This window comes from Xenopus tropicalis, chromosome 3 (assembly GCF_000004195.4).
Source record: "Xenopus tropicalis strain Nigerian chromosome 3, UCB_Xtro_10.0, whole genome shotgun sequence".
Lineage (NCBI taxonomy): Eukaryota > Metazoa > Chordata > Amphibia > Anura > Pipidae > Xenopus > Xenopus tropicalis.
This window is the reverse complement of record NC_030679.2, coordinates 148,184,762-148,212,413: the sequence shown is the minus strand read 5'-3', so window position 1 is coordinate 148,212,413 and position 27,652 is coordinate 148,184,762.

The following is a 27,652-nucleotide window of genomic DNA, read 5'->3' as shown; positions in this document are numbered from 1 at the left end:
GTCTATTTTTTGTTGCCCGTGTCTATTTTTGTCACCCATGTCTATTTTTTGTCACCTGCATCTATTTTTTGTCGTCCGCATCTATTTTTTTGTCTCCCACGTCTATTTTTTGTCACCCGCATCTATTTTTAGTCACCTGCATCTATTTTTGTCACCCGCATCTATTTTTTGTCGCTTGCATCTATTTTTTGTCGCTTGCATCTATTTTTTGTCGCCCACGTCCATTTTTTGTCACCCGCATCTATTTTTTGTCGCCCGTGTCTATTTTTGTCACCCGCGTCTATTTTTTGTCACCTGCATCTATTTTTTGTCACCCGCATCTATATTTTGTCGCCCATGTCTATTTTTTGTCACCTGCATCTATTTTTTGTTGCCCGCATCTATTTTTGTCACCCACATCTATTTTTTGTCACCCACGTCTATTTTTTGTCACCTGCATCTATTTTTTGTCACCCATGTCTATTTTTTGTCGCCCATGTCTATTTTTTGTCACCCGCATCTATTTTTTGTCGCCCACGTCTATTTTTTGTCCCCCACATCTATCATTTGTCGCCCAAGTCTATTTTTTTCACCCGCGTCTATTTTTTGTTGACGCGTCCAAGCATAATTTTGATGTGACCACGTCCAATTTGACAAGCGACAAAAAAAATGCAATGCAACAAATTCTTACATGACAAATTTTCACGGACGTTCCGTGAAACAATTCACCAGTGGCAAAATGCAGAAATTCGCTGCAAATCCATGCCTGGTGAAAAAATTTGCTCATCATTAACCACATTGGCTCGTTGATGTGGTGCTTGATCCGATGGCACCTATGCGCGCTGTTGTAAACTTGTTTGTTTGGGAAAACCCTCCAATTTGATATTTTCTGATGTTTTTTAACGGTTTCATTGCAATTTCTTGCCTCATGAACACTTATACAGCTCTGTTTCCTCTGATGTTCTGTGGGGAGAAGAAGGAAGATGGAGGCCAGCAGCGGAATCTTGAAAATCTTGAAAATCTTCTGCTATTAAAGCCAGACCAGTTGTACACCCTGATCTCTTCATAATCATTTATATCTTGTATACATTTGTATTCATTACAAGATACTCCATTTTTTAACAGAAAAACAATTTTTCATTTGAAACACTGTAGTCTGACTGTTCAACCAGTCCTAGAACTGACGATTGTGTTCATGAAATCACCTTGAAAGAATTTATAGAGATTTCTTTTATGCTCAGCAATCAGGTCCATGTAAGAAATGTCACAAATGAATCCATTCAGGTTATATATTAAGTTAACATATATTATTAATAATTTTATTTTTTGCCTTTATGCCCCTTTTTGCCGATTGATTTTATTGATTTTTATTTGATTGGTTAATTTGTCCACTGTGATTTTGTGGACATAAATTGCATAGCTGTATCAAAAAAAACATTGTAGTAAATAGAATTTCTCTAAATGAACTATAGCTGTGCCACTGAGCATTTGGTGCACTACCTAGGCCCAAGTAATTATTTGGCTTTTTATACTCCTGTAAACTTAGACAACCTGTGGTCTCTTTTTTTTACTATCTCTTTAAGAGAACTAATTTTTCCACCTTCTCTCCTTACTCCCCTCTCCATTTTACTCCTCTCTCCCTATTCCATTCCTTATCTCCTATTTCCTACTTTCTATTGTTCCTATGCTACTATTGCTCTTTGGTTAGTCCTGTATAGTCCTGTAACCACATGTATATGTTCATTTTCGCTCATGATCTGCACTTCACTTTTCTTGTACCCTATGCCATGGTATTATTGTTCTGTTGGAACCTCGAGATAAATAAGAAATTTAAAAAAAAAAACTTGCAACGTGAGAAAAAATTGTCACCCGCATCAAAAAAATGACACATGTGCCTTACTCAAGGGATAAAAACATAATTATAGACCTCTGGTAAGACTTCACCTTGACTATACAGAGCAGTTTTGGGCCATAGTCCTTATGAAGGTAAAAGGATCCCAACTAAGATATAATTACCCCTTATTGGGGCAAAACAGCCCTATTGGGTTTATTTCATGGTTAAATGATTCCCTTTTCTCTGTAATAATAAAACAGTACCTGTACTTGATCCCAACTAAGATCTAATTACCCCTTATTGGGGCAGAACAGCCCTATTGGGTTTATTTCATGGTTAAATGATTCCCTTTTCTCTGTAATAATAAAACAGTACCTGTACTTGATCCCAACTAAGATATAATTACCCCTTATTGGGGCAGAACAACCCTATTGGGTTTATTTAATGGTTAAATGATTCCCTTTTCTCTGTAATAATAAAACAGTACCTGTACTTGATCCCAACTAAGATATAATTACCCCTTATTGGGGCAGAACAGCCCTATTGGGTTTATTTCATGGTTAAATGATTCCCTTTTCTCTGTAATAATAAAACAGTACCTGTACTTGATCCCAACTAAGATATAATTACCCCTTATTGGGGCAGAACAGCCCTATTGGGTTTATTTCATGGTTAAATGATTCCCTTTTCTCTGTAATAATAAAACAGTACCTGTACTTGATCCCAACTAAGATATAATTACCCCTTATTGGGGCAGAACAGCCCTATTGGGTTTATTTCATGGTTAAATGATTCCCTTTTCTCTGTAATAATAAAACAGTACCTGTACTTGATCCCAACTAAGATATAATTACCCCTTATTGGGGGCAGAACAGCCCTATTGGGTTTATTTAATGGTTAAATGATTCCCTTTTCTCTGTAATAATAAAACAGTACCTGTACTTGATCCCAACTAAGATATAATTACCCCTTATTGGGGCAGAACAGCCCTATTGGGTTTATTTAATGGTTAAATGATTCCCTTTTCTCTGTAATAATAAAACAGTACCTGTACTTGATCCCAACTAAGATATAATTACCCCTTATTGGGGGCAGAACAGACCTATTGGGTTTATTTAATGGTTAAATGATTCCCTTTTCTCTGTAATAATAAAACAGTACCTGTACTTGATCCCAACTAAGATATAATTACCCCTTATTGGGGCAGAACAGACCTATTGGGTTTATTTAATGGTTAAATGATTCCCTTTTCTCTGTAATAATAAAACAGTACCTGTACTTGATCCCAACTAAGATATCAAGTGGCATGTGATTTTCTGAAAATCATAAAAATCTGCAAATTTAGGAAAGCTTTACAGCTTGGTACTTTGGAGAGCAAAGAAATGTTTACCCATTTTAGATTCGGGGGAATGTGTATTTCCCGTAAATATATGGCTTTCTGGGGTGAGTGTATTTTTTTTGTAGCTTTATCCCACATATTATGATGTAAATGTGTTGATTTTGCAGGAGCTGAAATGACAGATCATATGGGGGTATGTTCACATTGGGGCCCCTACATGCCACATACTTAGCTAAACCTATACATATTGGGCATCAAACTGTTCAGGGGACCCCTGGCGTTCATATTTAGGGTGTTTTATCTTGGTACTTAATGCTATATGGGAGATAAGATGCTGCAAAGTGGAAGCTTTGAGGGGATTTTTGGAAATGTCATCAATATTGCCAAATTTTGAAAAGCTTTGCGGCTTGGTATTTTTGAGTAGAAAGACATGGGTACCCATTTTAGATTCGGGGGAATGTGTACTTTCCAAAAATATATGACTTTCTGGGGTGAGCATACTTTTTACTAGCTTTATTCCACATATAATGATGTAAATGTGTTGATTTTGCAGGAGCTGAAATGACAGAAATGATAGATCATATGGGGGTATGTTCGCATTGGGGCCCCTACATGCCACATACTTAGGTAAACCTATACATATTGGGCATCAAACTGTTCAGGGGACCCCTGGCGTTCATATTTAGGGTGTTTTATTACTTTGTTACTTGTTACTGTATGACCTGTAGGAGATAGTAGAGAATAGAGATACTATAGACTGGAAGCTTTGAAGCGATTTATCAAATTTTGATAAAAACCAATAAATTTAGGAAAGCATTGCGACTTGATAGTTTGGAGTAGACAGACAGTTGTGCCTATTCTGGATTCCCCTGAATCTGTTCAATCCAAAAATGCAAAATTTTCTGGGATAAACCTTCTGTTTGTGGAATTTTTGGCCTTGAAATCTAAAGTATGCAGCTTTGTGAAGCAGTGCTTTGGGAATTTGGTAGTGTACTGCTGGGAGTTTTTGACCTATACAAGTGAGAAATCTCCATAAAACTATATATATTTGGTATTGGCACGTTCAGGAGACATGGGACTTTCCAAATCAGTTGTATTTTTATGCATAAAATATTTTTTGTTTCTGGCATGTGTGTTTATATTATGGAAAATTTGATTTTGTTTTTCATTTTTAGACATTTAGAAGCCTATATCTTGTTATAGAATTGTATCTACACAAAAATTCTACCATATTTTGAAAGCATATGTTGTCCTGAAAAAAACAATATATTGTTTTCTTGGGTAAACTATAAGTCCCCCCAAGGAAGGGCCCCTAAAGTGAAACAGTACAAAAGATTCAACAACAGTCTGGCAATACAAGTTCCGCTTTGACCAAAATGGCTGGCAGTAAAAAGGTTAAAATAGAAGAAAGCTAACACCAGTTTAAAACTGTAAAAGCAAATAGCATTGGGCAGGGGCATTTTGCAAAGCACCATATACAAAATTTTCAAAGGTGTCAAGAACAGTTGAATTAAAATTAAATTATATCAGACCCAACACAAATGACTCAAGATTAACTTTATTCACTGAATTGTCTCATCAGAAATCATTTTATCATATGTTCTCTTTTCTGACGTAACCTTACAGAGATAAAGGTGCTCAAAGTCTTCTGGATTTCCTGGTTCCTAAAACTGTATACGATGGGGTTGAATAATGGTGTAACCAAAGTGTACAGAAGGGAGGTTAATTTATTTATGTTTTCTGACTGCCCTGTGGATGGAACTGCATATTTTGAGATTAGTATCCCATAATATGTGCCGACAACAGTGAGGTGGGAGCCACAGGTGGAGAAGGCTTTCTGCCTCCCAGTGTTGGAGGAGATCCTGAAGATGGAGAGGGAGATGCTCATGTATGTTGTAATGATAATAAATAAAGGTGAAAGAAACAGAAGTACTATTCCAGTTGGGACAAATATGGTTGTCAGTGAGCCCATAACAAAGGCATCTGAACATGAAACTTTAAGAAGAGGAGCAAAGTCACAATAAACATGGTCAAGGGTATTGCATCCACAGAACTCAAAGATTGAGGTCAAAATTGTGCCAGAAGAAAGTAGTAACATTTCAACCCAACACCAAATAACCAGATGGAGACAGTGCTTATTGGTCATTATGGCGACATAGTGCAATGGTTTGCAGATGGCCAGGTAGCGGTCATAAGCCATAACTGTGAGTAGGAGGCACTCAACTCCAGTAAAAAGACTATAAGCAAAGAACTGAGTAACACAAGCAGAGACAGACACGGGGTTCCCATCTTTTAACAAGGTATAAAGCAAATTAGGCCCAACACTTGTAGAGAGCAAGATATCAGTTGCAGAGAGATTACTCAGGAAGAAATACATGGGAGACCTAAGGTGGTGGCTTCCCAAATACAAAGCAATGATCATGAGGTTTGCACCCAGTGCCATAATGTATATCACAAGGCATATAGAGAAGAGCAGCACCCTGAGGGGACGAGGAGCAGAAAATCCCACCAGAAGGAATTCTGTTATTTTGCTTTGATTGCAACTGCTCATGGTATTCATTGTGAAACAAAGGAAATGCTGAGCATTAACAGAAATGGCAATTAATATAATTAAACATCCAACAGAACACTTTTTTTAAGAGAGGGGGCTATGTGTATAAGAGAATGACCACAATCAGCCTGAAAATAAAAGTTTTTAACAAAACACAAACCTTCATTATACAGGTATTTGGATTATACACTTCCTTCTTTGCCTTTTTAGAAGTGGTAAAAGACTTTATATAATAAAAGGCAATAAGTTTGCCCAGGAGCAGTAACCCATAGCAACCAATCAGCATGTAGAATGTACTGGCCACCTGTTTAAAAGCAAACATCTTATTGGTCGCTATGGGTTACTGCTCCTGGGCAAACTTAGTGCCTTTTATTACATATGGGGGAAATGTTCCTCTACTCCATGTGTCAGTCAACACTGGTTCACTATTATCTATGATAAATGGGCCATGGAAGAAAACATTGTATTTTACTACAAAGGAAGAAGCGAGGCAGCCAATGCTAATAGTAAAAAATATGAAGATACAAATGAATCATTGTTCTGATCAGAGTGACTTTCAGGCACGGGCACATGTATGTGAATGGTCTGAGGGTCTCTATACTGGCCGGCAGGAGAGGGAGTATCCAGGGAGAAGTGCAGGGTTATTTTTTACTGGAGAAGCTATTTTGCCTCCTGAAGGACTGGAGAGATGGAGGCAAAACCACTGTCTTGCATTAAGGTCCTCCACAATTTGTTCCACCACTGTCAGTGGCCACAAGGTCAGTTCCTACAGTCAGGCACATCATGGAACCTCCGGCAGGTCGGTATCAGTTCTGCAGCCCATAAACGACATGGAAGGAAGATATGAAAGGACTCACTGGTGACAAAGTAGCTGCCCTGCACAATGCAGCACATCTGATATTTTCAGGCTACTTTATAAAGCTTTGAGATGGTTCCTTGTGGAGTTCCAGCAACCAGGAGAATCCCTTATAGGCCAATTAGACCATTAAACCAACATAAAAAGTTAAATAGTATGTTCAATCACAGAGATGATTGATCTCAACCCTTAAAGGTATAATGAAACTTTTACTTTTTGTTCCAAAAATATATTATTCCGTGTTGTTTATTCACTACATTTTTTACATGGAAATAGTAATTTTTTTTTCATTATCTCCACTCTAGATAAACTATAGAACCTCCCTGCCCAAACAAAGAACTTGTCATCTTGCCCTACCTCTATAAACTAGCTAGCATATTTTTATTCCAAAAAATTAAGTTAATTTGGAAAGCTAAGAATCTTCAATTTAATTCAGTAATGAGTCGGTATTGGTGTATCAGACTTTGAAACTCACCACTAAATACACAGCCGCTGTTTTGTGGTTAACCCTTGTTATTTTGTTGTTTTCTCTCTGGTGCCCTCTGTTTATATTTTTCTGTATAGCAGCAAGAAAGGTGTAGTTGCACAACACCCTCATCTTCCGCTTCCACTTAGCGAAGGCCCATTCTGAGTGAGAGAGTCCAGCGTTACCCATGTTCTACTGGTACTAGTCCAGGAAGGCAGCTATTGAGCTAAAATAGAGGTTACAGATGTTTCTGATGATGGACAACAGATCTACTGGGGCTCAATTCATTAAGTGTTTTGGATATTTGTTTAATGTGGCCAAATATTTTCTTTTCCCCTGGAAACTAAAGTGAACCCTATGTTGGGTCAGCCTTGATCATCAAAAATCTGGGACACAGAGATTCTGCCTCCATAAGTTGCATGTAGTCATGCTATACAGCAGTGGTGGCTCGGAGCCCATGAGAAGTTTGTCCATCACAATGGGTTTTATCTTTTCAGCTAACTTCTGGGCCTAAAGATGTTCTCCATTTTGTTTTTGTATCAGTACCCAGGTTGCATGACCTCCATATTCATGCATGAGCAGAGAAAGGGGTTTTGTTGAAATCTGGAAGTGCAAGAGCTTCTCCTAAAAAAAATACTTATTTGAGTGCTTTAAAGGCATATTCAGTTTCTGTGGGCCACTGTATTATAGGTGGGGAGCCATGTTTTATAAGGGCATACACTGTAGTGGTTGATGATTGACTATAGGGAGCCAGAGGTGGCAATAGGCTATAAGAGCTAAAATGAGTTTCTAACTCTCTTTAGATCTGGGAAGGGCTGGCATTTACAATGGCTTGAATACGTGCATTGCTCTACATACATCTAGCAGCTGAAGCTTCCAGAGAGAGATAACTTAGAACCTATTTGGTGTAAAATTAAAGGGAGACTCAAAGAATCCTTCTTCTTCTGAGGGGGAGGCTAAAATGATATAATCTACTCAAAGATTCCTTCTTCTTTCGAGGGAGAGGCTAAAATGATATCATCTACTCAGAGAATCCTTCTTCTGAGGGGGAGGCTAAAATGATATCATCTACTCAAAGAATCCTTCTTCTTCTGAGGAAGAGGCTAAAATGATATAATCTACTCAAAGAATCCTTCTTCTTCTGAGGGGGAGGCTAAAATGATATCATCTACTCAAAGAATCCTTCTTCTTCTGAGGGGGAGGCTAAATGAGGGGGAGGCTAAAATGATATCATCTACTCAAAGAATCCTTCTTCTTCTGAGGGGGAGGCTAAATGAGGGGGAGGCTAAATAGATATCATCTACTCAAAGAATCCTTCTTCTTCTGAGGGGGAGGCTAAATGAGGGGGAGGCTAAAATGATATCATCTACTCAAAGAATCCTTCTTCTTCTGAGGAAGAGGCTAAAATGATATCATCTACTCAAAGAATCCTTCTTCTTCTGAGGGGGAGGCTAAAATGATATCATCTACTCAAAGAATCCTTCTTCTTCTGAGGGGGAGGTTAAATGAGGGGGAGGCTAAAATGATATCATCTACTCAAAGAATCCTTCTTATTCTGAGGGGGAGGCTAAATGAGGGGGAGGCTAAATAGATATCATCTACTCAAAGAATCCTTCTTCTTCTGAGGGGGAGGCTAAATGAGGGGGAGGCTAAAATGATATCATCTACTCAAAGAATCCTTCTTCTTCTGAGGAAGAGGCTAAAATGATATCATCTACTCAAAGAATCCTTCTTCTTCTGAGGGGGAGGCTAAAATGATATCATCTACTCAAAGAATCCTTCTTCTTCTGAGGGGGAGGCTAATGAGGGGGAGGCTAAAATGATATCATCTACTCAAAGAATCCTTCTTCTTCTGAGGGGGAGGCTAAATGAGGGGGAGGCTAAATAGATATCATCTACTCAAAGAATCCTTCTTCTTCTGAGGGGGAGGCTAAATGAGGGGGAGGCTAAATAAATATCATCTTCTCAAAGAATCCTTCTTCTTCTGAGGGGGAGGCTAAAATGATATCATCTACTCAAAGAATCCTTCTTCTTCTGAGGGGGAGGCTAAATAGATATCATCTACTCAAAGAATCCTTCTTCTTCTGAGGGGGAGGCTAAAATGATATCATCTACTCAAAGAATCCTTCTTCTTCTGAGGGGGAGGCTAAATGAGGGGGAGGCTAAATAGATATCATCTACTCAAAGAATCCTTCTTCTTCTGAGGGGGAGGCTAAAATTATATAATCTACTCAAAGAATCCTTCTTCTTCTGAGGGGAAGGCTAAAATGATATCATCTACTCAGAGAATCCTTCTTCTTCTGAGGAAGAGGCTAAAATGATATCATCTACTCAAAGAATCCTTCTTTGTCTGAGGAAGAGGCTAAAATGATATCATATACTCAAAGAATCCTTCTTCGTCTGAGGAAGAGGCTAAAATGAAATCATCTACTCAAAGAATCCTTTTTCTTCTGAGGGGGAGGCTAAAATGATACCATCTACATAATGTATAATGACGGGAGTATGGAATACTTGCCAAGAGTCCAACAACTGTTACAGGGCCACAGAGAACAGGTTGGCAGGTCTGTTGGTACCCTTTTTGCTGTCTAGTACAGTGAAACGTCCCACATGTGATAGGGGGTGATGCTGGGAGTTGTTCGTTATCACTAAGGCTACTCTCAACAATCCATCAACTCCAGACTCTAATTCCTTTTCCCTAGAGTGGAGTGTTACCCCCAGATGGTCCACTAACTTTAGTGTTTTTGTTTTTGAGCCTACAGGAGGCCCTGTCTGGCAGTACACATGGTCTTTATGCCTCCACAACTTGCAACAATTCCAAAGACTAAAAACTAAAAAATGGCCACATGCTTTGAGGCCACTGGAAGCAACATCCAAGGGGTTGGTGAGCAACATGTTGCCCCCGGGGCACTGGTTGGGGATCACTGCACTGGTGCCTTCCCCTATGCTAGGCCTCAATTTTTAAAAAAAAAAGCAGAAAGCCCCTCCTGGTAACGTTAAGAGCCAACATTTCAGTTCTAAAAACAGAATTTTGGTTCATCTGGTGCAGAGAGTATACCAGAGTGCGTTACCGATGCAGTCCCCCTACTTTAACCACCCTAAGGCTATAACGTAAGGGGCAACATCTGGAAGGCTGCCTCAGGGTGGTGTAGGGGCCAAGATCAGCACCATTTTAAGTTTTAATAGGCCCTGGCCAAGAGCCACCTAAATCAAGGTTTTTTAAATGTGCTGATTGGACCAATCCACAGATTCAGTTGCTTTTAGGTGAGGGTAAACATCTTAATATTAAAGAAACAGTAACACCACAAAATGTGCACTATAAATATATGTTGTGCAGGGCTCAATCAGAAATCATTTTATCATCAAATGTTCTCTTTTCTGTCATAACCTCAGGGCCTTACAGAAATGAGTGTAGTCATAGTCTTCTGAATGTCCTGGTTCCTCAGACTGTATACGATGGGGTTGAATAATGGTGTAACCAAAGTGTACAGAAGGGAGGTTAATTTATTTAGGTTTCCTGACTGCCCTTTGGATGGAACTGCATATTTTGAAATTAGTATCCCATAATATGTGCAGACCACAGTGAGGTGGGAGCCACAGGTGGAGAAGGCTTTCTGCCTCCCAGTCTCGGAGGAGATCCTGAAGATGGAGAGGGAGATGCTCACGTATGTTGTAATGACAAACAATAAAGGTGAAAGAAACACAAGTACCATTCCAGCTGGGATAACTATACTTGTCATTGAGCCCATAACAAAGGCATCTGAACATGAAGCTTTAAGAAGAGGAGCAAAGTCACAATAAACATGGTCAAGGGTATTGCATCCACAGAACCCTAGGATTGAGGTCAAAATTGTACCAGGAAAAGAAAGTATTAAAATTTCAAACCAACACCAAATAACCAGATGGAGACAGTGCTTATTGGTCATTATGGTGACATAGTGCAATGGTTTGCAGATGGCCAGGTATCGGTCATAAGCCATAACTGTGAGTAGGAGGCACTCACCTCCAGTAAAAAAAGTATAAGCAAAGAACTGAGTAACACAAGCAGAGACAGACATGGGGTTCCCATCTTTTAAGAAGGTACAAAGCAAATTAGGCCCAACAGTTGTAGAGAGCAAGATATCAGTTGCAGAGAGATTACTCAGGAAGAAATACATGGGAGACCTAAGGTGGTGGCTTCCCAAATACAAAGCAATGATCATGAGGTTTGCACCCAGTGCCATAATGTATATCACAAGGCATATAGAGAAGAGCAGCACCCTGAGGGGACGAGGGGCAGAAAATCCCACCAGAAGGAATTCTGTTATTTTGCTGTGATTGCAACTGCTCGTGGTATTCATTGTGAAACAAAGGAAATGCTGAGCATTAACAGCAAATGGCAATTAATATAATTAAACATCCAACAGAACTCTTTTTAAGAGAGGGGGCTATGTGTATAAGAGAATGACCACAATCAGCCTGAAAATAAAAGTTTTTAACAAAACACAAACCTTCATTATACAGGTATTTGGATTATACACTTCCTTCTTTGCCTTTTTAGAAGAGGTAAAAGACTTTATATAATAAAAGGCAATAAGTTTGCCCAGGAGCAGTAACCCATAGCAACCAATCAGCATGTAGAATGTACTGGCCACCTGTTTAAAAGCAAACATCTTATTGGTCGCTATGGGTTACTGCTCCTGGGCAAACTTAGTGCCTTTTATTACATATGTGGGAAATGTTCCTCTACTCCATGTGTCAGTCAACACTGGTTCACTATTATCTATGATAAATGGGCCATGGAAGAAAACATTGTATTTTACTACAAAGGAAGTAGCACGGCAAATAGTATAAAATATGAAGATACAAATAAATCATTGTTCTGATCAGAATGTCTTTCAGGCACGGGCACATGTATGTGAATGGTCTGAGGGTCTCTATACTGGCCGGCAGGAGAGGGAGTATCCAGGGAGAAGTGCAGAGTTATATTTTACTGGAGAAGCTATTTTGCCTCCTGAAGGACTGGAGAGATGGAGGCAAAACCACTGTCTTGCATTAAGGTCCTCCACAATTTGTTCCACCACTGTCAGTGGCCACAAGGTCAGTTCCTACAGTCAGGCACATCATGGAACGTCCGGCAGGTCGGTATCAGTTCTGCAGCCCATAAACAACATGGAAGGAAGATATGGAAGGACTCACTGGTGACAAAGTAGCCGCCCTGCACAATGCAGCACATCTGATATTTTCAGGTTACTTTATAGAGCTTTGAGATGGTTCCTTGTGGAGTTCCAGCAACCAGGAGAATCCCGTATGGGCCACTTAGATGTCACAAACCAAAATAAAAAAATTAAACAGAGTGTTCAATTAGCTCAGTCCTCGAAGGGACATTATAGAGTTTGCTTCTTCAGTGTTGTTTATTCAGTATATTTTTTACCCAAACCCATAACCTGCAAATACTAATACTCTTTAATAGGGCAAAATATACGCCTTGCCCCTTTAGGCATGTAATAGGCTTCCTGTTTCATTGATCCGGTATCCCTTACCTATATAAAGAACACAGTTTGTAATACAAATCTATTGGAGCAGCCTACAGGTTGAAAGCAGAAAGTCCATAATTGTAACCATAATAGGTTGCCCCATCGAAGAGACACCTAGAGAGAAGTTCATTCATTCCCAGAACTTGATGTCCTGAAACCCTGTATACTGTGCCACAAACAATATACAAAATAGTCACTTTAATTCTAAACCAGGTCTGAAAAACAAATTAGTGAAAAATGCCTAAGATATTTTACTGGTCAAGCTCACCTTTCTTCATTGCTTTGTCTTGGTACACTGTGGTTGGACAATGCTTTTAGAACATTTTGCACTCTTTCAATTTAGGGGCCTTTCCTTGGGGGGACTTTTAGTTTCCCCAGGAAAACTATATATTGTTTTTTTCAGGACAACCTAAGCTTTCGAAATATGGTAGAATTTTTGTGTAATTCCAATTCTGTAACAAGATATAGGCTTCTAAATGTCTAAAAAATGAAAAAAAAACCCACATTTTCCATAATATAAACACATATACCAGAAACAAAAATAACTTTATGCACGAATATACAACTGATTTAGAAAGTACTATGTCTCCTGAACGTGCCAATGCTAAACACATATAGTTTTATGGATAATTCTCCCTTGTATAGGCCACAAACTCCCAGCAGGACACTACCAAATTCCCAAAGCACTGCTTCAGAAAGCTGCATACTTTAGATTTCAAGGCCAAAACTTCCACTAACAGAAAGTTTATCCCAGAAAATTATACATTTTTGGAAAGAACAGATTCTGGGAAATCCAGAATAGGCACAACTGTCTGTCTGCTCCAAACTATCAAGTTGCAATGCTTTCCTAAAGTTATTAGTTTTTATCAAAATTTCTGAATTTTTTTGAAAAATCGCTTCAAAGCTTCCAGTCTATAGAATCTTATCTCCTACAGGTCATAAAGTAACAAGATAAAACACCCTAAATTTGAACGCCAGGGGTCCACTGAACAGTTTGATGCCCAATATGTATAGGTTTACCTAAGTATGTGGCATGTAGGGGCCCCAATGTGAACATACTCCATGCAATCTATCATTTCTGTCATTTCAGCTCCTGCAAAATCAACACATTTACATCATTTTATGTGGAATAAAACTACAAAAAAGTATGTTGGCAGGTAAAAAAAATCACATGCACTACTTTTAGTTGGGATCTGTACATAACCACTTACTTTAGTATATCTGTGCATATTGCCCATCAAACTGTTCAGTAGACCTCTGGCGTTCATAGCCGCTAAGTTTAGGAAAGCTTCGTTGCATGGTAAATTGGTGAGGAAAGATGTCCTTACCCATGTTGGATTTGTCAGAATGTGTACTTTCCAAAAATATATGGTTTTCTGGGGGTCTCTGTGCAGTTAGGGGGTCTTACGGCACATAATATGCAGTCGGTGACTTTGTTTGCAGAAGCTGAGTTGGCAGGTGAAAAAAATTCACCTGCATTACTTTCATTTGGGGTCCGTACATACCCCATACGTTGGTACATCTATGCATACTGGGAATCAAACTGTTCAGCAGACCTCTGGTGTTTACATTTAGGGTGATTTGCCATTGTATGTAAAATATATTGTGAGATAAATTCTGCAAATTGTTTCTAGGTGATTTTCAGAAATGACCAAAAAAACCCCGCAAAATTTAGGAAAGCTTTGCAGATTGGTACTTTGGTGTAGAAATGCGTCTATACCCATGTTGGATTTGTCTGAATGTCTGCTTTCCAAAAATATATGGTTTTCAGGGGTCACCCTAAATTTTTGATTCTTTTACCACACACAAAACTGCCCGTGTGATTTTCAATTAGGTAAATGTAAGCCATGAAAATAGATCATATGGTGTATCTTCACCTTGGGGCCCCTACATGCCACATACTTAGGTAAACTTATGCACATTGGGTAACAAACTGTTCAGTGGACCCCTGGGGTACATAATTAGGATGTTTTATCTTGGTACCTAATAGTTTGTGGGAGGTAGGATGCTGTAAAATAAAAGCTTTAAGGTGATTTTCAGAAATCTCATCAAAATTGCCAATTTTAGGAAAGCTTTGCGGTTTGGTACTATTTTAGATTTGTGAATGTGTAGTTTCCAAAAATATATGGTTTTCTGGGGTGAACTTTGTTTTTTGTGGCTTTACCCACCATAAAATGCAGTAAATGTGTTGATTTTGCAGTAACTGAAACAACAGAAATGATACAGCATGTAGGGTATTTTGATTTTGGGGCCCCTACATGCCACATACTTAGGTAAACCTGTGCATATTTGGCATCAAACTGTTAAGTGGACCCCTGGCATTTATATTTGGGGTGTTTTATCTTGGTACCTAATTATATGTTTGAGATAAGAAGCTGTAGATTGGAAGCTTGAGAGAATAGAATGGTCTGTAACTAAAGTGAACCCTATGTTGGGTAAGCCTTGATCATCAAAAATCTAGGATCCATCAACATATAGGGGCATATTTATCAACCAGGGAAACTAGAGCTCACCCCAGTCCTCCAGAGTGAAATTCTGCCCTTTTTCATTGCTATGGGATGGGAGCTGTGTTTGTCAGAGTGATGTCTCCCTAAAAATCCAATAGAAATGAATAGAAAGGCTGATTCTGGTTGACCGTGGAGCACTCTAGCTTCATTCAATGATAAGTATCTTAAGTGTAAGGGAGCTTTAGAAAATGCTGAGATTCTGCTTCCATAACTTGCATGTTGTCATGCTATACAGCTGTGGTGGCACTAAAACCATGAGAAATCTGTCCATCACAATGGGTTTTATCTTTTCAACTTAATTCTGGGCCTAAAGAAGTTGCATATGACCCAAATGGGTGCTGATCTCCATTGTGTTTTTGTTTCTGTACCCAGGTTGCATGACCCCCGTCTTCATGCATGAGCAGAGAAAAGGGTTTTGATGGAATCTGGAAGTGCAAGAGCTTCTGCTGAAAAGAATACTTCTTTGAGTGCTTTAAAGGCATATTCAGTTTCTGTGGGTCACTGTATAATAAGTGGGGAGCCATGTTTTGTAAGGGCATATGCTGTAGTGGTTGAAGCTTGACTATAGGGACCCAGAGGTGGCATTAGGTTATAAAACCTAAAAAATAGTTTCTAACTCTCTTTAGATCTGGGAAGGGCTGGCATTTACAATGGCTTAAATACGTGCATTGCTCTACATAATTACATCTAGCAGCTGAAGCTTCCAGAGAGAGATAACTTAGAACCTATTTGGTGTAAAATGAAAGGGAGACTTGAAGAATCCTTCGTCTTCTTCTGTGGGGGAGGCTAAAATGATATCATCTTCTCAAATAATCCTTCTTCTTCTGAGGGGGAGGCTAAAATGATATTATCTACAATAATAGATGATCTTCGTCTTCTCAGAAGAAGAATCCTTCTTCATCTGAGGGGGGGGGGGCTAAAATGATATCATCTACAATGGTAGATGATCTTCTTCTTCTTCTCAAAAGAAGAATCCTTTTTCTTCTGAGGGGGGGGGGGTAAAATGATATCATCTACCAAATAGGTTGTTTGTTATCTCTCTCCGGAAGCTTCAGCTGCTAGATTTAATACATAATTAAATCTAGCAGCTGAAGGTTCCAGAGAGAGTTAACTTAGAACCTATTTGGTGTAAAATTAAAGGGAGACTCAAAGAATCCTTCTTTTTCTGAGGGGGAGGCTAAAATGATATCATCTACTCAGAGAATCCTTCTTCTTCTTCTGAGGTAGAGGCTAAAATGATATAATCTACTCAAAGAATACTTCTTCTTCTGAGGGGGAGGCTAAAATGATATAATCTACTCAAAGAATACTTCTTCTGAGGGGGAGGCTAAAATGATATCATCTACTCAATTAATCGTTCTTCTTCTAAGGAAGAGGCTAAAATGATAAAATCTACTCAAAGAATCCTTCTTCTTCTGAGGGGGGGGCTAAAATGATATCATCTACTCAAAGAATCCTTCTTCTTCTGAGGGGGAGGCTAAAATGATATCATCTACTCAAAGAATCCTTCTTCTTCTGAGGGGGAGGCTAAAATGATATCATCTACTCAAAGAATCCTTCTTCTTCTGAGGAAGAGGCTAAAATGATATCATCTACTCAAAGAATCCTTTTTCTTCTGAAGGGGACGCTAAAATAATATCATCTACATAATGTATAATGACGGGAGTATGGAATACTTGCCAAGAGTCCAACAACTGTTACAGGGCCACAGAGAACAGGTTGGCAGTCTCTTGGTACCCTTTTTGCTGTCTAGTACAGGAAAAAGTCCCACATGTGATAGGGGTGATGCTGGGAGTTGGTAGTTATCACTAAGGCTACTCTCAACAATCCATCAACTCCAGACTCTGATTCCTTTTCCCTAGTGTGGAGTGTTACTCCCAGATGGGCCACTTACTTTAGTGTTTTTGATCCTTTCCCTACCTATGTCGGGTTGGGTGGCACTAGGTTAGTGCAGAATTGTTAAGCACTGAGAAGGTAACAAGTGAGAGGGAGATATACACACTCGTTGCAATGATAAACAATAAATGTAACAGTAAGAGAAGTACAGTCATTGTGTCCATAACAAAGGCATGTGAGACTAAGCCCCAATAAACATCACTGCAACCACAGAATGCAAGGTGAGAGTGGGATTTGTTTGCTCTTGGTTTATATGGAGAGAAAGAGTTAATTTGAGCTACAGAACAAAGCACTTCAAGAGGAGGAACACATGATAAAGCAAGTTTCATGTAGGAAGAAACAAACTACCAGGTGCAGGCAATGTTGTTTTCTTGTTATTCCAGCCTGTTCAGTGTTGAATGTAGATAGTGCTTGAGCCTTGTCCAACTTAGCTTTGTCCAACTGTCCTAGCACTTAGAATGTTATCACTAGTTCAGGGAGATGTGGAGCAGTATAAGCATGAAATAAAGGCTGCGATTGGCTATTTGGTAGCCCCTATATGGACTGGCAGCCTACAGGAGGCTCTGTTTGGCAGTACACATGGTCTTTATGCCTCCACAACTAGCAACAACTCAAAGACAAAAACGAAAAAATAAGCACCTGCTTTGAGGCCACTGAGAGCCACATCCAAGGGGTTGGTGAGTAACATGTTTCCCCTGAGCCACTGGTTGGGGATCACTGCACTAGTGCCATCCCCTATGCTAGGCCTGAATTTATATGCTGCTGATTAGGAAAAGGGTTTACAGGCACTAGAACCAAGTTTGGGGCTATAAAAATATCTCTTGCTCACTGAGGAGTGGAGACAGTTATTATAAGTACTAAATCATAGGCCTAATAGACAAAGGTTATTGGGGTAACAGATGCAAACTGAAATACAATTACCGGAATTAGGCAGTATAGAGAGGGAGATTCCCTGCCCATTTAATTACACAGTAACATTTTGGGGCCAGGGTCCTTTGTCAGGCATACAGATCAAATTTATCAGCTTTATGCACCAACATAACTGACATATCATTGCTTAAAAAAAAGCAGAAAGCCCCTCCTGGTAACGTTAAGAGCCAAAATTTCAGTCTTAAAAACAGAATTTTGGTTTGTCTGGTGCAGAGAGTATACTAGAGTGCGCTACCAATGCAGTCCCCCTACTTTACCCACCCTGAGGCTAAAAAGTAAAGGGCGAGGGTGAAGGGGCAGCATCGGGAAGGCTGCTTCAGGGTTGCACAGGGGCCAAAATCAGCACCATTTTAAGTTTTAACCCCTTCACTGCCAGCCGTTTTGTACAAAACGGAACTTCTACTGCCAGACAGTTTTTAAACATTTTGCACTGTATCGTTTTAGGGGGCTTTCCTCGAGGGGAATTTTAGTTTACCCAGAAAAACAATATATTGTTTTTTTCAGGACAACCTAAGCTTTTAAAATATGGTAGAATTTTTGTGTAATTCCCATTCTGTAACAAGATATCGGCTTCCAAATGTCTAAAAAATGAAAAAACAAAATAATATTTCCCATAAAATAAACACATACACCAGAAACAAAAATTAGTTTATGAATGAAAATACAACTGATTTGAAAATGTCCATGTCTCCCGAACGTGCCAATACCAAATATATATGGTTTTATGGAGAGTTCTCACTTGTATAGGTCAAAAACTCCCGGCAGGACACTACCAAATTTCCAAAGCACTGCTCCAGAAAGCTGAATACTTTAGATTTCAAGGCCAAAAATTCCACTAACAGAAAATTTATCCCAGAAAATTATACATTTTTAGAAAGAACAGATTCTGGGGAATCCAGAATAGGTAGAACTGTCTGTCTGCTCCAAACTATCAAGTCGCAATGCTTTCCAAAATGTATTGGTTTTTATCAAAATTTGTGACATTTTTTAAAAGTTGCTTCAAAGCTTCCAGTCTATAGTATCTTATCTCCTACAGGTCATAAAGTAACCAGATAAAACCCCCTAAATATGAACGCCTGGGGTCCCCTGAACAGTTTGATGCCCAATATGCATAGGTTTAGCTAAGTATGTGGCATAAGGGGCCCCAATGTGAACATACCCCCATATGATTTATCATTTCTGTCATTTCAGCTTCTGCAAAATCAACACATTTACATCATTTTATGTAGAATAAAGCTACGAAAAGTACGCTCACCCCAGAAAGCCATATATTTGTGGAAAGTACACATTCCCCTGAATTCAAAATGGGTACCCATGTCTTTCAACTCCAAAGTACCAAGCCGCAAAGCTTTCCTAAAGTTGGCAATTTTGATAACATTTCCAAAAATCCTCTCAAAGCTTCCAGTTTGCAGCATCTTATCTTCCATATATCATTAGGTACCAAGATAAAACACCCTGAATTTGAATGCCAGGGGTCCACTGAACCGTTTGATGCCTAATATGTATAGGTTTACCTTAGTATGTGGCATGTAGGGGCCCCAATGTGAACATACCCCCATATGATCTGTCATTTCAGCTCCTGCAAAATAAACACATTTACATGCTTTATGTGGGATAATGCTACAAAATAGTAAGCTCACCAGAGGAAGCTATATATTTTTGGAAAGTACACATTCCCCTGAATCTAAGATGGGTACCCATGTCTTTCTACTCCAAAGTACCAAGACACAAAGCTTTCCTAAGTTTGACGATTTTTATGACATTTCCAAAAATCACCTCAAAACTTCCACTATTCAGCATCTTATTTTGTACAGGTCATTAGATACCAAGATAAAAAACCCCAGAGGTCTACTGAACAGTTTGATGCCCACTGTACATAGGTTTATCAAAGCACATGGCACTTAGAGCCCCCCCCCCCCCCCCCAAATATACCTTGTGCACACTAATTTCATGGCTTTCCTTTACCTAATTCATAAACACAAGGCAGTTTTATGAGGGGTAGAAGCTAGAGAAATGTAGGGTGACCCCTAAAAACCATATATTTTTGGAAAGTACACATTCTGACAAATCCAACATGGGTAAAGAAAACTTTCTACACCAAAGTACCAATCTGGAAAGCTTTCCTAAAGTTATTGTTTTTTATGACTTTTCTGAAAAAGGCCTAAATTGTTGCAATTTGCCACATTTATTTTATAACATTTCTTACATATAATGACACATCATCCTAAATATGAATGCCAGGGGTCTACTGAATAGTTTGATGCCCAATATACAAAGATTTACCAAAGTATGTGGTGTACCAAGGCACCCAAATGAAAATAGTGCATAGGAATTTTCTCAGCTGCCAACTCAATTTCTGCAAAAAAAGCCCAATGACCATGTAAGACCCCCTAACTGTACAGAAAAACCCAGAAAACCATATATTTTTGGAAAGTACACATTCTGACAAATCCAACATGGGTAAAGAGTCCTTTCTACACCAAAGCACCAATCTGCAAAGCTTTCCTAAAGTTATTGGTTTATATGACAATTCAGAAAATTGCATAAAAATGTTGCAATTTGCCGCATTTATCTCACACAATTTCTTGCGTGCAAAGGCAAATCACCCCAAATAGGAACACCTAAGGTCTACTGAACAGTTTGATGCCCAATATGCATAGATATAACAAAGTCTGTGGTATGTACTGACCCCAAAATTAAAATGGCGCATATGGATTTCTTGTCTGACAACTCAGCTTTTGCATACAGAGCCCCCTTGCTTGTGTATTATGTGCCGTAACCCCCTAATTATACACAGACCCCCAAAAAACATATATTTTTGGAAAGTACACATTCTGATGAATTCAAAATAGGTAAAGTTATTTTTCTACACCAAAGTACCACATGGCAAAGCTACGCTAAAAACAGATTAGGAATACTACTACAGGTATAGGACCCATTATACAGAATGCTCAGGACCAAGGGTATTCCGGATAAGGGGTCTATCTGTAATTTGGATCTCCATACCTTAAGTCTACTAAAAATTCAATTAAACATTAATTAAACCCAATAGGATTGTTTTGCATCCAAAAAGGGTTAATTATATCTTAGTTGGGATCAAGTACAGGTACTGTTTTATTATTACAGAGAAAAGGGAATCATTTAACCATGAAATAAACCCAATAGGGCTGTTCTGCCCCCAATAAGGGGTAATTATATCTTAGTTGGGATCAAGTACAGGTACTGTTTTATTATTACAGAGAAAAGGGAATCATTTAACCATTAAATAAACCCAATAGGGCTGTTCTGCCCCAATAAGGGGTAATTATATCTTAGTTGGGATCAAGTACAGGTACTGTTTTATTATTACAGAGAAAAGGGAATCATTTAACCATTAAATAAACCCAATAGGGCTGTTCTGCCCCCAATAAGGGGTAATTATATCTTAGTTGGGATCAAGTACAGGTACTGTTTTATTATTACAGAGAAAAGGGAATCATTTAACCATTAAATAAACCCAATAGGGCTGTTCTGCCCCCAATAAGGGGTAATTATATCTTAGTTGGGATCAATTACAGGTACTGTTTTATTTCTACAGAGAAAAAGGAAATCAGTTTTAAAATTCTGAATTAATTGATTAAAATGGAGTCTATGGGAGACGGGCTTTCCGTAATTTGGAGCTTTCTGGATAATGGGTTTCCGTATAAGGGATCCTATACCTGTACAGGGATAAAAATGCCACAAAACCACAAAAATTGTGTAAATCGATGAAACAACAAGATAAGTCACATGACAGCGAAATTAGTGGTTAGAATATCTGATCCAAAATAAAATTTTTAGGGAAAAAAACTAAAGACAAAGGGAAAAAAAATTGTGTATACATACGTGTACACATCTAAAATTTGTGTGACAGTGAGTAAGTCTGTATATAAGTATGCTAAAGTGTACAAAATGGGGAAAAAAAAAACCTGTGCTAAATTGTGTGTAAATGTGTGTAGATGTGTGTAAGTGTGTGTATTAGGCAAATAAAGAGCATTTACCAGTAGAAGGTCTCAGGGATCGCAGGCAGGGGTCCTCTCTGTAGTCTTCGCAGCACAGGAAGTGCATGGGCGGCGCTGGGGGGGGCAAGGAGCAGGGAAAGACACAGGACCGCATAGCTGGACCGACTAGCCAGCACCCTTGGCTTGTTGCCAAGGGGGTTGGGGGCACAGCTGAATCGCACTAGTACCAATAACATAGGTACTATGTTTTTGGCACATAACTGCTTTGGCAACGTAGTACCTATGTTGTTGGCAGGGAAAGGGTTAATAGGTCCTGGCCAAGGGCCACCTACATCAAGGTTTTTTACATGTGCTGATTGGACCAATCCACAGGTAGCAGTTGCTTATAGGTGAGGATAAACATCTTAATTTTAAAGAAACAGTACAGTGTTAAAATATAAAATAAAATGTAAAATATAATGTACTGTTGCTCTGCACTGTGTGTTCTTCAGAAAGAGTACTATAGATATATTAATAAGCTGCTCTGTAGCCACTGGGGCACCATTCAAACTGAAAAAAAAGGAGAAAAGGAACAAGTTACATAACAGATAAGCTCTGTAGCATACAATGATGTTTAAGAGAGCTTAGCTGTTATGTAACCTGTTCCATTTAGCAATATTTCAATTTGAATGGCTGCGCTATTTAGGCATTTGTGAAAGCTGCCTCACGGCAGCAGGGGGCCAAGAACTGTCCCTGCTGGAAAAGTTAGTTAACAATACTGGGTTGGGGCATGTTGCAAAGTACCATATACAAAATATTCAAAGGTGTCAGGGCTACCTACCTAAATGTGTACTGTAAATATATGTTGCGCGGTGCTCAATCAGAAATCATTTTATCATCAAATGTTCTCTTTTATGTCGTAACCTCGGGGCCTTACAGAAATGAGTGTAGTCATAGTCTTCTGAATGTCCTGGTTCCTCAGACTGTATACGATGGGGTTGAATAATGGTGTAACCAAAGTGTACAGAAGGGAGGTTAATTTATTTAGGTTTCCTGACTGCCCTTTGGATGGAACTGCATATTTTGAAATTAGTATCCCATAATATGTGCAGACAACAGTGAGGTGGGAGCCACAGGTGGAGAAGGCTTTCTGCCTCCCAGTCTTGGAGGAGATCCTGAAGATGGAGAGGGAGATGCTCATGTATGTTGTAGTGATAAACAGTAAGGGTGAAAGAAACACAAGTACTACTCCAATTGGGATAAGTAGGGTTGTCATTGAGGCCATAACAAAGGCATCTGAACATGAAACTTTAAGAAGAGGAGCAAAGTCACAATAAACATAATCAAGGGTATTGCACCCACAGAACCCTAGGATTGAGGTAAAAATTATACCAGACAAAGAAAGTATTAAAATTTCAAACCAACACAAAATAACCAGATGGAGACAATGCTTATTGGTCATTATGGTGACATAGTGCAATGGTTTGCAGATGGCCAGGTATCGATCATAAGCCATAACTGTGAGTAGGAGGCACTCAACTCCAGTAAAAAAAATATAAGCAAAGAACTGAGTAACACAAGCAGACACAGACATGAGTTTTCCATCACTTAATAAGGCACTGAGCAAGTTGGGGACAACGCTTGTAGAGAGCAAGATATCAGTTGCAGAGAGATTACTCAGGAAGAAATACATGGGAGACCTAAGGTGGTGGCTTCCCAAATACAAAGCAATGATCATGAGGTTTGCACCCAGTGCCATAATGTATATCACAAGGCATATAGAGAAGAGCAGCTCCCTGAGGGGACGAGGAGCAGAAAATCCCACCAGAAGGAATTCTGTTATTTTGCTTTGATTGCAACTGCTCGTGGTATTCATTGTGAAATAAAGAAAATGCTGAGAATTTACAGCAAATGGAAAGTAAAATATTTAAACTTTCAGCAGACCGCTTGTTAAGAGAGGAGGCTGTGTGTATAAGAGAATGAGAACAATCAGCCTGAAAATAAAAGAAAACATAAACCCTAATTATACAGGTATTTGGATTACAAGTAAAAATAAAAGTTTGCCCAGGAGCAGTAAACCATAGCAACCAATCAGCATGTAGAATGTACTGGCCATCTGTTTAAAAGCAAACATCTTATTGGTCACTATGGGTTACTGCTACTGGGCAAAACTTATCTATGATAAATGGACCAGGGAGAAATACATTGTATTTTACTACAAAGGAAGAAGCCCGGCAGCCAATGCTAATAGTATAAAATATGAAGATACAAATAAATCATTGTTCTGATCAGAATGACTTTCAGGCACGGGCCCATGTATGTGAATGGTCTGAGGGTCTCTATACTGGCCGGCAGGAGAGGGAGTATCCAGGGAGAAGTGCAGAGTTATATTTTACTGGAGAAGCTATTTTGCCTCCTGAAGGACAGGAGAGATGGAGGCAAAACCACTGTCTTGCATTAAGGTCCTCCTCATGGAACCTCCGGCACACAGTTTGTTCCACCACTATCACTGGTCCCAAGGTTAGCTTCTAGAACAACGTGTGTAAGATACACTCCATCATAGAACTACCAACAGGTGGATATCAGTTCTGCAGCCCATAAACAACATGGAAGGAAGATATGAAAGGACTCACTGGTGACAAAGTAGCCGCCCTGCACAATGCAGCACATCTGATATTTTCAGGTTACTTTATAAAGCTTTGAGATGGTTCCTTGTGGAGTTCCAGCAACCAGGAGAATCCCTTATAGGCCACTTAGATGTCACAAACCAAAATAAAAAAATTAAACAGAGTGTTCAATTAGCTCAATCCTCGAAGGGACGTTAAAGAGTTTGCTTCTTCAGTTTTGTTTATTCAGTATATTTTTTACCCAAACCCATAACCTGCAAATACTAATACTCTTTAATAGGGCAAAATATACGCCTTGCCCCTTTAGGCATGTAATAGGCTTCCTGTTTCATTGATCCGGTATCCCTTACCTATATAAAGAACACAGTTTGTAATACAAACCTATTGGAGCAGCCTACAGGTTGAAAGCAGAAAGTCCATAATAGTAACCATAATAGGTTGCCCCATCGAAGAGACACCTAGAGAGAAGTTCATTCTTTTCTGACTACTTGATGTCCTGAAACCCTGTATACTGTGCCACAAACCATATACAAAATAGTCACTTTAATTCTAAACCAGCTCTAAAAAACAAATTAGTGAAAAATGACTAAGATATTTTACTGGTCAAGCTCACCTTTCTTCATTGCTTTGTCTTGGTACACTGTGGTTGGACAATGCTTTTAGAACATTTTGTGTAATTCCAATACTGTAACAAGATATAGGCTTCTAAATGTCTAAAAAATGAAAAAAAAAAACACATTTTCCATAATATAAACACATGTACAAGAAACAAAAATAACTTTATGCATGAAAATACAACTGATTTGGAAATTACAATCCCTTCTGATCATGCCAATACCAAATATATATAGTTTTATGGAGATTTCTCACTTGTATAGGTCACAAACTCCCAGCAGGACATTACCAAATTCCCAAAGCACTGCTCCAGAAAGCTGCACACTTTAGATTTCAAGGCCAAAACTTTCACTAACAGAAAGTTTATCCCAGAAAATTAAACATTTTTGGAAGGGGAATCCAGAATAGGTACAGCTGTCTGTCTACTCCCAACTACCAAGTTGCAATGCTTTCCTAAACTTTTTTTTATCAAAATTTGTGAATTTTTTTGAAAAATCGCTTCAAAGCTTCCAGTCTATAGAATCTTATCTCCTAAAGGTCATAAAGTAACAAGATAAAACACCCTAAATTTGAACGCCAGGGGTCCACTGAACAGTTTGATGCCCAATATGTATAGGTTTACCTAAGTATGTGGCATGTAGGGGCCCCAATGGGAACATACTCAATCATACTGCAATCTATCATTTCTGTCATTTCAGCTCCAGCAAAATCAACACATTTACATCATTTTATGTGGAATAAAACTACAAAAAAGTATGTTGGCAGGTAAAAAAAATCACATGCACTACTTTTAATTGGGATCTGTACATAACCACTTACTTTGGTATATCTGTGCATATTGCCCATCAAACTGTTCAGTAGACCTCTGGGGTTCATAGCCGCTACATTTAGGAAAGCTTTGTTGCATGGTAAATTGGTGAGGAAAGATGTCCTTACCCATGTTGGATTTGTCAGAATGTGTACTTTCCAAAAATATATGGTTTTCTGGGGGTCTCTGTACAGTTAGGGGGTCTTACGGCACATAATATGCAGTCGGTGACTTTGTTTGCAGAAGCTGAGTTGGCAGGTGAAAAAAATTCACCTGCATTACTTTCATTTGGGGTCCGTACATACCCCATACGTTGGTACATCTATGCATACTGGGAATCAAACTGTTCAGCAGACCCCTGGTGTTTACATTTAGGGTGATTTGCCATTGTATGTAAAATATATTGTGAGATAAATTCTGCAAATTGTTTCTAGGTGATTTTCAGAAATGACCAAAAAAACCCCGCAAAATTTAGGAAAGCTTTGCAGATTGGTACTTTGGTGTAGAAATGCGTCTATACCCATGTTGGATTTGTCTGAATGTCTGCTTTCCAAAAATATATGGTTTTCAGGGGTCACCCTAAATTTTTGATTCTTTTACCACACACAAAACTGCCCGTGTGATTTTCAATTAGGTAAATGTAAGTCATGAAAATAGATTGTATGGTGTATCTTCACCTTGGGGCCCCTACATGCCACATACTTAGGTAAACCTATGCACATTGGGCACCAAATGGTTCAGTGGACCCCTGGGGTACATATTTAGGATGTTTTATCTTGGTACCTAATAATATGTGGGAAATAAGATGCTGCAAAGTAAAAGCTTTGAGGTAATTTTCAGAAATCTCATCAAAATTGCCAATTTTAGAAAAGCTTTGCGGCTTGGTACTTTGGAGTAGAAAGACATGGGTACCTATTTTAGATTCAGGAGAATGTGTACTTTCCAAAAATATATGGTTTTCTGGGGTGAATGTACTTTTTTCTAGCTTTACCCCTCATAAAATACAGTAATGTGTTGGTTTTGCTATAGCTAAAATGACAGAAATGATAGATCATATGGGGTATCTTCACCTTTCGTCCCCTACATGCCACATACTTAGGTAAACCTATGCACATTGGGCATCAAACTGTTCAGTGGACCCCTGGCATTCATATTTAGGGTGTTTTTTCTTGGTACCTAATAGTTTGTGGGAGGTAGGATGCTGTAAAATAAAAGCTTTGAGGTGATTTTCAGAAAATTGCCAATTTTAGGAAAGCTTTGAGGTTTGTTACTTTGGAGTAGAAAAACTCGGGTACCTATTTAAGATTCGGGTGAATGTGTACTTTCCAAAAATATATGGTTTTCTGGGGTGAACTTTGTTTTTTGTGGCTTTACCCACCATAAAATGCAGTTAATGTGTTGATTTTGCAGTAACTGAAACAACAGAAATGATACAGCATATCGGGGTATTTTCATTTTGGGGCCCCTACATGCCACATACTTAGGTAAACCTGTGCATATTTGGCATCAAACTGTTAAGTGGACCCCTGGCATTTATATTTTAGGGTGTTTTATCTTGGTACCTAATTATATGTTTGAGATAAGAAGCTGTAGATTGGAAGCTTTGAAATGATTTTTAAAAAATTTCAATTTTTTTTATAAAAACTGGTACATTTAGGAGAGCATTGCAACTTGGTAATTTGGAGTAGAAAGACAGTTGTGCCTATTCTGGATCCATCAGAATCTTTTCTTTCTAAAAATGTATAGCTTTATATGGTAAATCTAGTATGCAG